A 15,786-nucleotide genomic window follows, 5' to 3' on the forward strand; every position below is an offset into this window, starting at 1 on the left:
AAGTGCAATTTTGTGATCAAACAGGTTTCTGGGGCGTTTTTTTTTTTTTTTTTTTTGAAATATAGGTCCCTGAAATACAGCTTTAGGCAATATTTGGTAACTTAAGGGGTCCCCTCTCTCTGGATCCGCGCCTGCATCAAGTTTAGGAAAATTTTAAAATAATTGAAGATTATTCTAATTGTGACTTTTTATTACAAGGAGTTAAGGAAATGGATTTATTTTACTGCTTGAAAAAGTGTTTTATATTACTTTTACACATTCCATTAAAATGTCTTGCCATCTTTCATCAATTCAAGCAGCATACAGGTTTTTTTTTATCAACCATGTTCTCAAACGTAAACGTCACAACGAATAAAACTGATCACTCCACTATAAAGGATTTCTTTTTCATTCGACATGTAAAAACTTTTAAACAAATATGCTGATTCAAAATGAGTAAAGCAAAGTCGAAAAAGAATGCAAAATTTACACAAGGAAATGTTTTAATTTTTTTATGTGTATGAATGGCATCTAAATTGAATTTATTTTGGAGCAGCAGCAAGCTCAACAATGTGCAATTATCAAAAAAATTTCATTTCATTGATTTGTGTTCAAATTTAATTCATGATAACATTTTATGTATGTTGACTAGAAAAAATGTTGAATAATTTTTTAGATCATTGAATAAAACTCAAATTTTGAAAAATTTCTTATTTCACTGATATTCTACACTAGTCGACCCGTGCGGAACTCCGCACTGTGCTTCAAATCGTTTCATGTGGCATTTCGCTCTTTAAAAATTTCAAAGAAAGAACGTAATGAAGAAGAATCGAAAAAAAGTAAACGGGGAAAAGTAAACGCACAAAAAAAGCATGTAACTGAAAAACATCAGCAACAAAACCTCGTTAAATACAACGCAGTGATAATGTGACAGTCGCTCACCTTTTGGTTGTACGTATTTTCAATGCAAACAAAATATCATTAAAAGTGTGACAGAGTTACTCGTGAAAAAACGTGTTGTGTCAAATACAGTCCTGTCTATGTGAGCATCTAACGGAAAAAAAAGAAACAGTGAAGAGATATTCATTGGCACGCGCGGATTCGAACTGGCGACATTCTAGTTAACAGCAGAGCACTCCAACCAATCACAGTTGCGCCTTCGTTTTCGAATGCTATTCATTGAAGCAATGTGTAATAAAAACATCAAAAAAAGCTTTTTGCCAAAAAGAAAAAATACCATGCATCTATGTTTTGTCGTTAGCCAGCATGATACGCTGTAAAATATTCATAAAAAATGGAATTTGATTAAGGATTGAGGAATATCTCGCGAAGCGATTGAAACAAACATTCTAGAGAAATAATAAATTAGATTGAAAAAAAGTGTTTTTATTTTTTTTAAATTCATACAATTTCGCATAGCAGGCTGCTTTAACTATTACGGCTTGACTCCCAGCAAATGTTTCTTTTTTCTTTTAATAGAACACTTAAAATTCAAAACCAAAACTAGTTGAACTGAGTCCGTTTTTTTTTATACATTTTACATCGTATTCGAATAAATAGTTAAAGGATTACTGCGTGAAACTCGTAATTTCAATTTGGTTTAGTATTTTTTCAGTTATACAAAAAATCGAACACTAGAGAATTAGAAAAATCTACATTTCAGCACACAATAAAAAAGTTTTTCTGCGCAAAAAGGATTCCCTTGAGGTCTGAATTTTTCAATCTAATATTTTTTTTAATACTTACATTATGCTTAGCGGTGTGAACGGACTCAAAGCTTTTAAAAAAAAAAAAAAAAAAAAAAAAAAAAAAAAAAAACTTTAAAAAAAAAAAAAAAAAGAAAAGAAAGAAAGAAAGAACACCCTTCAATAAATAGTCAACTTATCTGAATAATTACTGTAGCGTGCATAAAGGAGTCGAAACGGCAAGTAGCATTGTATTCCCATCGCATTTATTTATTGCCTTACATAGTTCAGCTAGTTTATAACCGAAAGCTCTAAAGAAAAAAAACTTATCAATTTAACTGAACAACTAGTGCTTTTAAGCTTTATTTTAATTAAAATAAAAACAGGTTTACTGTAACTTTTTTTTTTTTTTGACGAAAGTGACACAAAAAAATTGGATAATTGTATTAGAATTTTGCTTAAAAAAAAATCTGCATAAGAACTACAGACAAGATTAAAGTTTTCCAGCAGCAAGAGGCGTTTCCGAAAAATTGATTTTTAGACCGTAAGTCTATTTTTCGTCATTAGCCGGCCCGATAAGTTTTAAAATGAGGGGGGGGGGATTCTTCAAGAAATAAAAACGATCTCGCATACAGACAGAAAAATAATCCACAGAAATAATATATGTTACGGCCAAAGCCCGAAACGCGGCCAGTTCGCGAATTGGCCAGGAGTTTTGGCCAAAGCCCGAAATACCTGCAATTATTATTGTATTTTCTGCTTTGGCTGGCCATTTCGCGAAGTGGCCGGGAATCCTTGGCCAAAGCCCGAAATGATAATGGTAGATTGAAGATTGATCGATACACGGTACTAATGTCGCTTCCGGTATGACGGCGTGCTAGTAGTTTGAAAGGAGTACTTGTGAGACGGTCCCGCCAATAGTTATTCGACACTTTGACTTAGTTTTCATTTCTGTTCGTTCTTCGACTCAGCAATATCATTATGAGTATGTATTCCTCATATTTGTGCTTCTATATGTGAATACTTTCATTTTAAATTTTACTATATAGCTAATAAGAAGCCATTTAAATACTACGTAAGCATAATTTTGGTCATTTTGTACCCTCGCCAATCTTGTGGGAAAAATAAGCAAAAGCTACCCCCCCCCCCTCCTTTTGGTTTCGAATTTTTTTAGACATTTTGTATGTTACAGGAGGCTCTTCACCTACGCTTGTTATTGTTGCATTGTAACTGCTTCGTTATTTGATGTTTACCTAAGAACTTTTGTAACCCTTTCTCCCTTGGCAGAGAAAATAAGCACCCCTCAAACTCCCCTTTCTGTCCACGTAATACTTAAACAGCCCCAGCTGAAGTTAAGCCTATGGCAGTGTTTCTCAACCTTTCAGTGTTTGAGACTGAAATTTTAATTATAATTTTCATTCCGAAACCAAAACTAAAGGCAACTAAGGAATTTATTATGTGCTTCCCACCCCCAGTTTTTTTTAAAAAACAAGGTTTAGTCTCTCACCCATCCCTACACACAATAATGGCGATGTGGACGATCATTGTGTTTTTTTTTCGATCTCTACAAACTTTAAAAAAAAAAAAAATCCACAAAGCCTCATCTCAGAGAAAATTTCCAAATCAAAATCAATCATGACTACAAATATTATTGATAAGATCCCAAACAATAGTAACCTAATTTTCAGAAACACACGTTTTGGAAGTGGCTTATTGCATGAATAATATAGACTTGTTTTAGTTTAGAATTTAACTAAAAATCCATCTCTGAATGTTTTTTTTTTTTTTTTGAAATATTGTACTTTGTTGGAAGCAGAAAGTTTAATATTTGAGTAGCTACAAAAAATTTTTTTTCTGCTTACTGCAGTTGTGTAAAACCGGCTTCTTAAAAACGTGAAAGCGAAGAGTGGAGATTTAGCATGTCTTACGTCGAGTCCGTGGGATTAACCGGCACCGGCTATTCCACCGTTGGTGCGACTAGTCATTTGGAAAATATTGAGACTCTTTTTATTTATTACTAACTGTGCCCGCATGAAGATGCTCGTGCTACGAGTTTAAAGGAATTCCCTTGAATTAATGATCCCCCTCCCCTTTCTGATATAAAATAATCTGTTTCTTGTACAAAAATGAGTACCCATACTTCAGAAAGCCTAGAAATATTCTTTGCAATTCAAAATATTTCGTCAAATGAAAAAGACTTTAAATAACATAAATAGTTTGTTCAAAATGTAAAATAATTAAACAACTCTATTATTTATCCCTAAACTTGATAAGTGACCACGTTACTGTAACCCAGCCCGCAAGCGAAGTGAACTCCGATCGATTAGCAATACAATCGTTCTAACGAAAACATTTAAACAATAATCACACTCTATCGTCTACCTAGCAGAAAAATAAGGTAACTAAAAACTCAGTATATTCAGAACAAAAGGAAAATCCGGCTCCTCCGTTCCAAGTAGAAAAAAAGAATTTAGCTCAAATACGAAACGCAATTTATATAAAATGATCAATCCGCACCCACGAGAAGAAACAGTTTTAAATTAAAATCTGCATTGAAAATACAGCAAAACGGAAAAAAAAATCAAATTAAATATGCACAATCAACTTAACCTGAAGTAAATACAGTCAAACGTCCGTAAAAACGTTTGGAAAAAAGAAAACAATAAAATAATATATAATACAATTATAATAATGACAACCTTTCCTAAATGTAAACAAAAAATAAATATTAATTTGAATTTTTCGCATCTTGAATTCAAATTATGTTTTTCGCAATCACGAGCGTGTGTATGCGTGTGTGTGTTTGTGTAGGCGCATGTGTGTGTGTGTGTGTGAGAGAGAGAGTGTATGTATGCATGTGTGTGAGTGAGTGTTGTGTACGCGCATGTGCGTGTAGGCGTTCGTGTGTGTGTGTGTATGTAGGCATGTGTGTTTGTGTCTGTGTGCAGGCATGAGTGTGTGTGTGTGTGTGTGTGTGTGTAGGAGTGTGTTTATGTGTAGGTGTGTGTGGTTGTGTGTGTGTGTAGATGTGTGTGTGTATGTATGCGTGTGTGTGTAGGATATGGACGCAACCTGGGCACTGTTTTCGCAAGAGGTGCAGCATCGTGAGGAACCAGTCGACGGTGATGCTGCAGAGGGTGCTGGCGGGAAAATAAAATCAGCATAACATCAAAGCAGTCAAGTGAGAAATAAGCAATCGTGATTGCTCACAAAAGTAGGAAAATATGCAAACAAGTTTGTTTTAATAAAGGGGGGGGATCATGTAGGACGTTATAAAATCGTTTTCAAATTCGGGTAGTAAGAAGAAAAAGGAAACGAAAAAATTGTAGAGTGATCCCAGGTCAACCGTTAGCTGTTTCTTAATTCTAATTAAATGAGAAAAATGGAACAAACTTCTTGTGCAGAAAAAAAAATCTTTCTAACAACATATATTGTTAAGGGAATATGAGATTTTTTCCCCTTCCATTTTAATTAAATGAAATTTTAGCTTAAAAAATTAGTTTCAAAAGTAAATTCTAGGTTTAACAAAAGTTCTTCGACAGGCAGAATGTTCTAAATTTGGAAGTGAACACAATTTTATGGGCTTTCTCTCACGTAAAAGCATTTTAGTTTCAAGTATTCTTACTATTCTTCCGTAGGCTGTCCCCCGGCTACTGCTGATAAAGCTAATACGCTGGAAGTTAGCAGCTGGAAGTTGGCTTAGAGGAAAATTCGGAGCCAGCGTCTGATATGAAAATCCGATTCACGGATAATTTGAACACGTTGCAGCAATCGAAAGCCAATAATAGCGAAATCCTCACCAGAGAGAAATACTGCAGTTTAATAGAGGACGTTAAACTGGCTAAAGCCAAGCCGAAAAAAGAACCAGTTGACTATCGCCGTCTAAAGAAATATGAAGTTCTGGATGTTAACGGCAGAGAAAGACTTATTGTGCCAGTAACAGGAGAAGAAAGCATCATTTTATACTATGTTCATGCAGAGGAATTGTTTGAAATACTACATGATAGTTACTTGAAAACAGGGCATGGAGGTCGTACACCAAAGAAGTCATTACATTATATCTTCGCTTATGCAAGCCCTGTCAGGTAAAGTTGTATAATCCTAAAAAAGGTTTAGTTTCAAAGCCTTTGATATAAAGAATTTAACTCAAGATGCCGGGTAGACCTTATTGATATGCAAAGTAGTCCTGACGGCGATTATAAGTTTATACTGAATTATCAGGATCATTTAACCAAGTTCGTATTATTGCGTGCTCTCAAAACCAAACGAGCAAAAGAAGTTGCCTACCAGCTACTTGATATCTTCACCACCATAGGGGCTCCAAGCGTGCTTCAATCAGACAATGGGAAAGAATTTGCAAATCAAATTATAAATGAGCTAAAGAGCATGTGGCCGGAACTGAAACTGGTACACGGAAAACCTAGGCATAGTCAAAGTCAAGGTTCCGTGGAACGGGCAATTCAGGACGTACAAAATATGATGATGACATGGATGCAAACAAAGGAATCAACAAAATGGGCTGAGAGTCTCCGATTTATTCAATTCATGAAAGACCGTTCTTTTCACCAAGGAATTCGGCAATCACCATATGAGGCCATGTTTGGCTGCAAAGCAAAAGTGGGGTTGAGTACCTCAAACCTGCCCAGAGAGGTTGTCGATGCTTTAGTTTCCGAGGAAGACCTTGCAAAGGTCGAACGAGAAATGGAGGACGCGATAAATGCAGGGAGTTCCCTTGGAAATGAAAAAGTTACTGACGTGGTGGTAGAAGCATCAGAAAGTTCAAACCAGCTTCCTGACACTAATTGCGCCAAAAATCTCTGTGTTGTGTGTGAAAAAGAGTGTAGTTCAGCCCATTCTTGTGGATGCTGTGGAAAAGATGTCCATGCAATTTGTGGAATAAGTAGTGAAGCAGACGAAGGTTATGGAGGAAAAATTACTTGCAAGCTATGTCATAATAAACAAGAAATCAGGAAGAAGAGGTCAGCAGCTCATGTTAATTTGCAAGGACAAGCTGCGAAGATGCTAAAAAATTCCGATGCAAAATTCCCACCAGCAGAAGTTGAACATAATGTACGCGTCCGCATACCAGACGTTGACAGAGGTCGAGGTGATCCAAGAAGCATACTTGCAGTGGTATTGAAAGTCAAGGACGGCTTCTACAAGCTCGGAACAGAACATGGGGTACTCAAAACATTGTACTCCAGAAGTGAATTATCGATTGTGCCCGAAAAGCTGATTTCACTTGAATCAGTGGGCAAGGAAGAAAAGTCACTGAGAAACGTAGCTTGCACCCAATCACTGACCGGCGGCCAAGGTTACAGTAAATGTAATTGTAATACCAAGTGCGGAACAAATATCTGTAAATGCAGGAGATTCCAAAGTTTATGCAACTCAAAATGTCATGGAAGCTCAACTTGTAGTAATAAATGACGGGTTTAACATTATTTTCATCATTTGAAATGAGTAAAATTCACTGTTAATACTGAGCACTATGACAGCAGAATTCACTAAAACATAACAAAATGTTACTTAGCAAAATAAATAAAATGTATCCATTCTTATGTACTTCATGTTGTTGATTTTTGTTTGAGAAATGCGTCTACTTACTTTTTGAACACATACAGGGATTCGAAAAGGAGTATGTATTGTTCCAAATCTACAGAAATTATGCAAGTCTAAATTGCCAACAGAAATCACGGCTGACGTAGCTAGACCGATAGCGATTCGAACACAGACCGTTCGATCTGCAGCACAATGCTATATCTCTCTCTACCAAATAGGCTAACTCTCACTCAATCTTTATCTGTCCCATAGACCCAATGCTTCATTTTCCAGATTACATTCTCTCCCGAAAAATCCAGTCATAAAAAACGACCTTTTTTGCATAGGAGAAAACAATATTATGAGTAAATTAAAATTAATTTAATGACGATTATTTATTTAAAAAAATAAGGACATGCTGCAGGTGAAATTCGATAGACGGCGCCAATAAAGAAATGTCTTCAAATAATGAAAGCAACTAAACTATTTTTCCTTTATATTTGTTTTACTGAGTCCCTTTTGCAAAATATTTATCATTTTTAGAAGCGACATTGCGGGAGACAATGTGATCTGGGATCTTTAACGAAGCAGAAAAATACTAAGGATCACCCTTAAAGGTATTTGAAAAATAGAGTACTCAATTTGACTTTGTATTCATACACTTCATGCAACACATTTGTTTAAGACATAATTCGTCGTATTGAAGGGCGCAAATCTAATCTTCTTCACTCTATCACACTACTTCATCATATACGTTCACTGAATAATATCTATTTTGCTTTAATATGAGAACAAAGTAACATAAAATCATATTTCTGTATGTTACAAGTTTATTTTCACCAGAGATGTTTCACTTATACTTTGAATCGTTTCTAAAACAAGTCTACTTAGAAAAAAAAAATGCACATAAATATTCATTTTTAAATTCTTCATTTTAAACTGTGTGTAAAACCTATCTGCTGTTGATTTCTTTCTTCTTACTTTGGCCGATCGTCTCTGGCCACTTCGCGAATTGGCCGGCCAAAGCCCGAAATCAAGAAAATTTCGGGCTTTGGCCGGTAAGTTTTCAGCAATGTTGGCCAGTTCGCGAACTGGCTGATTTCGGGCTTTGGCCGTAACATATATAAGATAGGATATTGAAGAGAAGTGTTTTTATTTTTGAAATTTATACAATTTGTCATCGCAGGCTGCTTGAACCGTTATGGCTTAGATGGCAGCACGTGCTCATCATTTAACCGAACGGTTAAAATACAAAATCAGTTGAACGAAGTTCGTTTTTTAAGCGTAGCTTTTAGAATGTAGTAAAACTGTGATTGGCAATTTGTTTTTTGCCGGAAGAAGAAAAAAAATTATATTTAACCCATCAAGTTATTTGTAATTTTAATATTTTACTTCGTATTCTAATAAATATTCATAGTTTAACTAAATGAAAAGCGTAATTTCAATTTGAGGTAGTATTTTTTTTTTTATTTGTACAAAGGGTCAAAAACTGTCATTAGAAGAATCTACATTTTAGTATAAGATTTTTTTTTTGTTCTGAACAAAAAAAAAATATTCCATTGTAGACTGAAATCTTAAACCTGATACTTATATTTTCGCTTACATTATGCTTTAGTTTTCTGACCGGAGCAAAAACTTAAAATAAATAAATAAATAAAATAAAAACCTTACAATTAAGACTCAATTTAGCTACAGGTTGCGTCAAGTTTTCGTAACAGCAAGGAGCTTTTCCATCTCATTCATTTTATTACCTCACTTGTGTTATTAATTGTTTTTAAGTATTCATGTTATGCATGATATTTGTCTAATTTTTTGATGCAGATCGTCCGGGCCGTGTCTGAACATTTGTTCTTCTGGTTACCAGTCGAACGCTCTGCCGATCGAGCTATTCAGCTCTGTCAGTCAAACACAGCGGAAGTTTAGCTTATAAATTTAACCCGAAAAAACTCAGTCCGGTGCTTTAAAAGTTTTTTTTTTTTTTTTTTGACAGGGGAAAAAAAAAAAAAAAAACAACAATTTTTAGACCGTGGGTCTATTTTTCATCATCAGCCTGCACAATAAGCATGAGGTGTAAATCAAAGAAATCGATTATGAATTGGGGAATATCTCGCGTAGGAACAAAAAAACAGGCTACAGAAATAATATATAAGGATTGGAAACAAATATGGAATGAAACATCCCCGACACATCATATGTATGTTTTTACTAGCATATGTAGAAAATCCAACAAATTGCTATACAATGTCGGTGTCCCATACTAATTCATTACTGCTTGGACGACCGATCCTTGCTCGATTTTTTTTTTTTTTTTTTTTTTTTGTAAAATCATCTTTTTCCTAAGGCTCGAAGTACGTATGTAGATTAACTTGAAAAGCAAAACGTTACCTACACATCATTGGTATCGCCAAAAAAATAGCTACTTTGACCAAACATGGCAACAATAAATATGAAAAATAATCGCCAGAATTAAAAATGTGCCGCGAACCTACTTATAAAGTACCAAATAAAGAACATCCTGAATGCACTTTAATCGACACTTTATTTTAAAACTACAGTGAATTCTTGATTATCGGATTATCCGCGGGTCTTTTCCCTTTTTTTTTCAAATTTATTTTTTGACGGTCATTAGAAGCGGATTTTAAGGGGGGGGGGCGTGCCCCCTCCCAAAAAAAGGATGAATTATTTTCACTATTTTATTTATTACTTTTTAATTGACCTTTCTTTTGCATTTTTTTTACGTATAGTAGTTGATTAAAAGAACACAAAACACACAGCATATTTTGAATAACAGCATTTTAATTTGCTACAGGAGTATTTTTAGAGTCAGAGGCCTGCCTTATGAAAATGATCTATGGAATTCTATAAAACAAATTCTATAGAAAATACCCATATAGTCTTATAGAATTATGGCCCAATTTTCTATAGGGCCATTTTCTATAGAATTATATAGGGCAAAACTCTACATGTTTCTATAAAATTAGTTCTATAGAATTCTATATACTTCTTATAGAATGCTATAGAGTTTTTTTCTATAGAAGTGTTCTATAGAAAATTGGACCATAATTCTATAAAACTCTGTACAAGTATTTCTTATAGATTCTCTAAAGATCTTCTTCTAGAGTCTCTACAGATCTCCTATAGAGCCTCTGTAGATCTTAAGAGCCTCATAAAACACAATGATAATGCCTTACATAATCAATGTATGTTTGAAAAAGAAAAAAAATACGCCTAAAAAAATAGGCGGAGCAATTTTACTTATCTTTGTTCCAAAAATTTATCCATGATTCTTAGATAGAGATACCACATAAAAATGGGACAATAGCTTACCATTTGGGAGTGCTAATTAGATATTAGAACCCCTATCAGTACCAAAAAAAAAAATGTTAATACATCCAAGCTTTTGGTTCTTGCGACTTACATATGCATTAATATAATGCAAAAAACTACTAGTAAATTAATGTCATTACTCAGTCATGAGTTTTATTTATTTACTAAAATCAAGAGCTATTTCCGATCCATAATAAAGTTCATTCTGGATTTAAAACTCAAATTTTGTTTTAAAAGTTCTATTTATAAATATATTCAATCCCTTTTGGTTCAATATAACCAAATCCAACAAAACAACACAAAATTAATACATATTTTCCGACGAATTCGGCGATATGTTCGGCCATTTTCAGCACAACGCTTTGTGACAAATGCACGTGGAAAACGGACGATGGCGTGGATGGACGATTCCATATTGGGGGGAAAAGGGAGAAACGGATATGGCGCTTGGTGCATGCGAAAGAGATAAAATATTGCCGGGCAATGCCTCCCACAACAAAATACTGAGACTGGATCTTAGAATTTCGATTATTTTATGACTAAACAATTAAAAAAAAAAAGTTATAATTCCTCACACACTTAAAAATTAATTTCAGTGTTTAGAAGTTTTATTATTTCCATAAATATTTCAAACATTTTTAATAATAAATTGTTTTTTACTTTTATGAGTATATTTTTTTATTAATTAATTACGTTTGATTTTTTTTCTTTGAACTACCACAAAAAGCAACAGTATTATTATTAAAGACCATACTACAATTCACCCTTGCAATAAAAAAATGACCTTAACAAATAATTAATTGTTAAAATAATTATTCGCAAAATGAAATTAATTGATAAACGTTTTTTACCTTTCCTAACTAGAAGTATTATATAAATACTAATGAAAGCTATAACTGTAAATAAAATGAACTAATTCTCATTCTTTTACAGAATTCTACAGCAAGAAAAATTTTATGATGAAATTATATAGAATTTTATAGAATTAATTATCTATAGAAATTTTATATGGTCAAATTCTACAGCAGTTTCTATAGAATTTTATAGAATTAATTTTCTTTAGAAACTTCATACCCAATTTCTATATGGATACCTATAGAATTATATAGAAATAATTTATATAACTTTCTATAGAACTCCATTAAGCTCTATCAACCATTTTCGTAAGGGCTAGAGTTGCAGAAAACATTTAACTCACTGGTTTCGAATTCAAGGGGACCGTATTATCGCGATTCATCCACTAATTCTTCTTTGATGGAATCAATAATTAAGGGTTTTTTTTTTTTTTTTTTTTTTTTTTTTTATGTGTACGCGCACTTAAAAGAGTCATTTTGATCCAGAACTATTAGCGAAATTATAGATTTCTTTTTCAGTTTATAAAAAAATGCAAAATAAAAGAAATCATATAGTAGTTTCTTGAAAAAAACCATGATTTTTAATGGAAACTGCATGTAGTATCAATATGTTATCTCAACTGTATCATAGCTTTAAGAACAAATCAGCATTTGAAATTCACACAGAAATAGTTTTTGAATTCTTCAGTAAAAATTATATGTTATAAAGTTATGATTTTCTTTATAAATTAATTAAAAAAAACTCAAGTGAGGCATGGGTTTATGGGGGGGGGGGAATGGGAACATTGGGCCCAATGTGCTCTGCGCTAGTAGGGGAATAATGAGAGTTCTGCACCAGGAGGCGGTGTTGCGGTGTTAACACCGCCTCCCCCTCCCACTCTTCCTCCCACCGCCTCCCTCCACTTCCTCCCCACCCCCCTCCCGACCTTGGGGTTGACCCTCCCCCCACGACCGGGGCCCGCCGCGAGAACCCGTAGAAGGTGACGAGGGTTTTTCCCGCGTTTTAGATATTTTTTCCCGCGTTTTCAGACTTAGAATATTTTGAACTTGTTGTCATGGTATCCACAAAGTTTTTACTTTTTGGATGGCAACACTTGTTTGAGTTTCGGTTTTGGAATGGCAACACTTGTTGTCATGACAACCAGAGTTTTTAGTTTTCGGTTGGCAACACTTGTTGCTATGTTTTAACTTATGCTATGTTTAACGTCGGTGGCGCCATCTATTGAGAGGTTGATTTTTTATTTCCGGACTTTGAATATTTCTGCGAATTTAATTATTTTTATTTTTACAGAGTGTCGCTGCTGGGAATCGAACACCCAAACTTTGAGTTAGCAAAAACGTATGCTAACCACTATGCTATATTTTTTCATTACTCTTTCAGTCTTAATGTGAATCTGTACCATGACAACGAATATTACAATTAAATTAATTTTAAAAACCATCAGTTAATTTACTCTTTAGTACTAATCATGGCATATCATTAACTGAATTTCAGCTCATAATTGAAACTATCATCATTATTATTATGTTTTCATAATAACAAAGTTTTCACTTAAGTAAAGATTTATTTAAATACAACCCATTCGAGATTTTAGATTTTGGTTCAATGCTTTGTGGACTTGAAATATATTTTAAACTTTGATTTTCTTTTTCATGCATTTCAAACTTTATCATTTTTATTTTTTCTAACTTGTTAAATTTTCTTAACTAATTTCATTTTTCTCTTTGTCAAATTTACAAATATTTTTTTTCTAACTTGTAAAAATTTCGAAGAAATAATTTTCTTAACTAATTTTTTTTGACTTTCATACAACAAAATATTTTTTCTTACTTGTTAAATTTTCAAAGAAATAATTAACTTAAATATTCTTTCACACATTTTGAACTTTAACGTTTTTTCCTGTCATTTAGCACTTTGATTTTTTTTTTTTTCACTATTTTAGCGTTTTTCAATTATTTTCAGTCTTTAAACTATTTTCTTAACTTTTTAGTCTTTAACTAATTTCAAGCATTTCAGACTTAGATTATTTTTTCGTGATTTCGATTTTTTTTTAGTATATTTTAGAGTTTGATCATTTTCTCGCTTGTTTTTTACTTTATCGTTTTTTTTTTTCCCCGATATTTTTAAACTTAGAAATTTTTCACAAGTAGTGACAGGAATCGAACCTTCAAATTTTTCAAAACGTTATCATGTCTTCAATTTTTGCAATCATGTCAAACTTGCAATCAATTTACTCGTAGTAGTAATTAACACTTATCATTAACAAATTTTCTCAGATTTTAAAAAAAATCAACTTAATTAATTTTTTCCAGTAAGCAAATTGCGCACTTCAAGTTACATTCCAACACTGCATATATGTTTCAAGAGTTTCATTGAATTTATCACACTTCCATTTAATTAACTCTAATAATTACTTTTTTCATTAATACTTAACTTTAATCATTTTATCATACATTTATTCCAGTTACAAAATTATGCTTAAAAGTTATTTATTTTTCTTAGCACAAGAGATTTTAACATGTTCCTACTAAAATGCTTTTCACTCTAGTTTGAGTTTACTAAAATAGCAACTCATTTACGATTTAGATTCATTTAATCGTCTTTGATTCTTTTTTCATTGTTAATATTTTTAAATTATCACATACGTTATTATTTTTATACATTTATCCATTTAATTTTCGAAAATCTACAATCAATTTACTTTTCGTATTAATTAACACTTATCACTATCAAATATTTTCATGAATTTTAAAAAATTATCTTCTTAAATAATTTTTTACTGTAACCCAAATTTCCCCACTCAAGTTATATTTTATCACTACATATACTTTTTCATGAGTTTCACTTAATTTATCGCATTTCATTTAATTAACTCTAATAATTATTTTTTTATCATCGATATTTAAGTTAATCATATTTTCCTTTCTTTATTTTTTTTTTCATGCAAACACTCTTGATGGAATAAAACAAAATTTTCAACTTTCATGAGATTAAATTCCCCTCTGAATATTTTATTTTACTTTAACATATTCTCACGCGTTTTACTATTTATCATTCATTTACCAAAGTGATGAAAAATGTTCCCGCTATTATATTCAAAATACAACTCTTTCAATATAGTTATTTTCCAAGACGAAAGTTAACAAGTTTTTTCTAAATTATTACTTTACAGCCAACTAATTTCATTAACAGAGTTTTCAATACAATTTATGAATTTCAGTTTTATTTATTAATTTTTCATTCGCATGCAAATAAATTCAAAGTCGCATATTTCATTCAAGTCGGCTTCAATTTTGTATAACTGAAGAAGCTTCCAACAAAATACTCCCACATCACAACCAAGACTTACAAAAGATATTTTTAACAAAATTTCATATCATTTCAAGAATATACACACTCATATAAAATCCCCAACAGAATAAAATAAAAAGTTTGCTTAACACAATTTTAGACCTATCACAAGTACTATATTTGCTCCTTTTTAAGAATTTTCATTAAACTTCGAATTAATTTAATACTAGTTCATGATCAACATAAACAGATAGGAACAGACACATACAATCTTCGTGAAAAAAAAAAAAAAAAAAAAAAAACCGGAATCAATAGTAAATTTATCATACGAAGAAAAAAAATATTTTAAAGTCAAAAAATCCAACCTTTGTAGGAAAAGACTCCTCCAATACTTATGCATTGATGCATTATTGAAGATAATGAATAATATTACAAAATATGCGTCGATTTTAAATTTAACAACGGCATAAAAATGTAATATTATCCAAACTTCATTTCCATGCCTTCCTAGAATGTTCTGACTGCAACCAACACCTCTCTTCACTAAGCGTCCATCCACATCGAAAGCACAATGGATAATGAAAGATGAAACATAGGCTTATCTCAGATTTTATCTTATCATAGTGAGTCATGGAATTCACGTGGTAAGATTTCAACTCAATACTAAACGGCTGTAAACACATGTGACCTCTTTTATCGCCCAAAAACTTAATTAAAGAAGATACATCGATTTAAATCTTTATTTGAAACTAATTTCCTAATTAATTTTCAAAACCACTGTCGACGATTTATTTATTTTTTATTTTTTCCCGAACTTGAACTGTCTACAAGTTATTCTATTCTATTCGTTTCTCATGCACACACACACACACACACACACACACACACACACACACACACACACACACACTTAAAGACTTAATTTTTTCTATTCGCAATCAGTCCACCATAACATTTCACATTTTGAAAAAGACCATAGTTATTACTTTTTTAAATTGAGTTGTTTTCCAATGATTATTTCACTGTGGAGATTATTTTCAATGCGTTCTTATTCTTTTAATAGTTTTCATCAATTAAGCATTACAATTATTTATTCTTCCAAAAACAT

Source organism: Uloborus diversus, chromosome 7 (genome assembly GCF_026930045.1).
Source record: "Uloborus diversus isolate 005 chromosome 7, Udiv.v.3.1, whole genome shotgun sequence".
Classification (NCBI taxonomy): Eukaryota; Metazoa; Arthropoda; class Arachnida; order Araneae; family Uloboridae; genus Uloborus; species Uloborus diversus.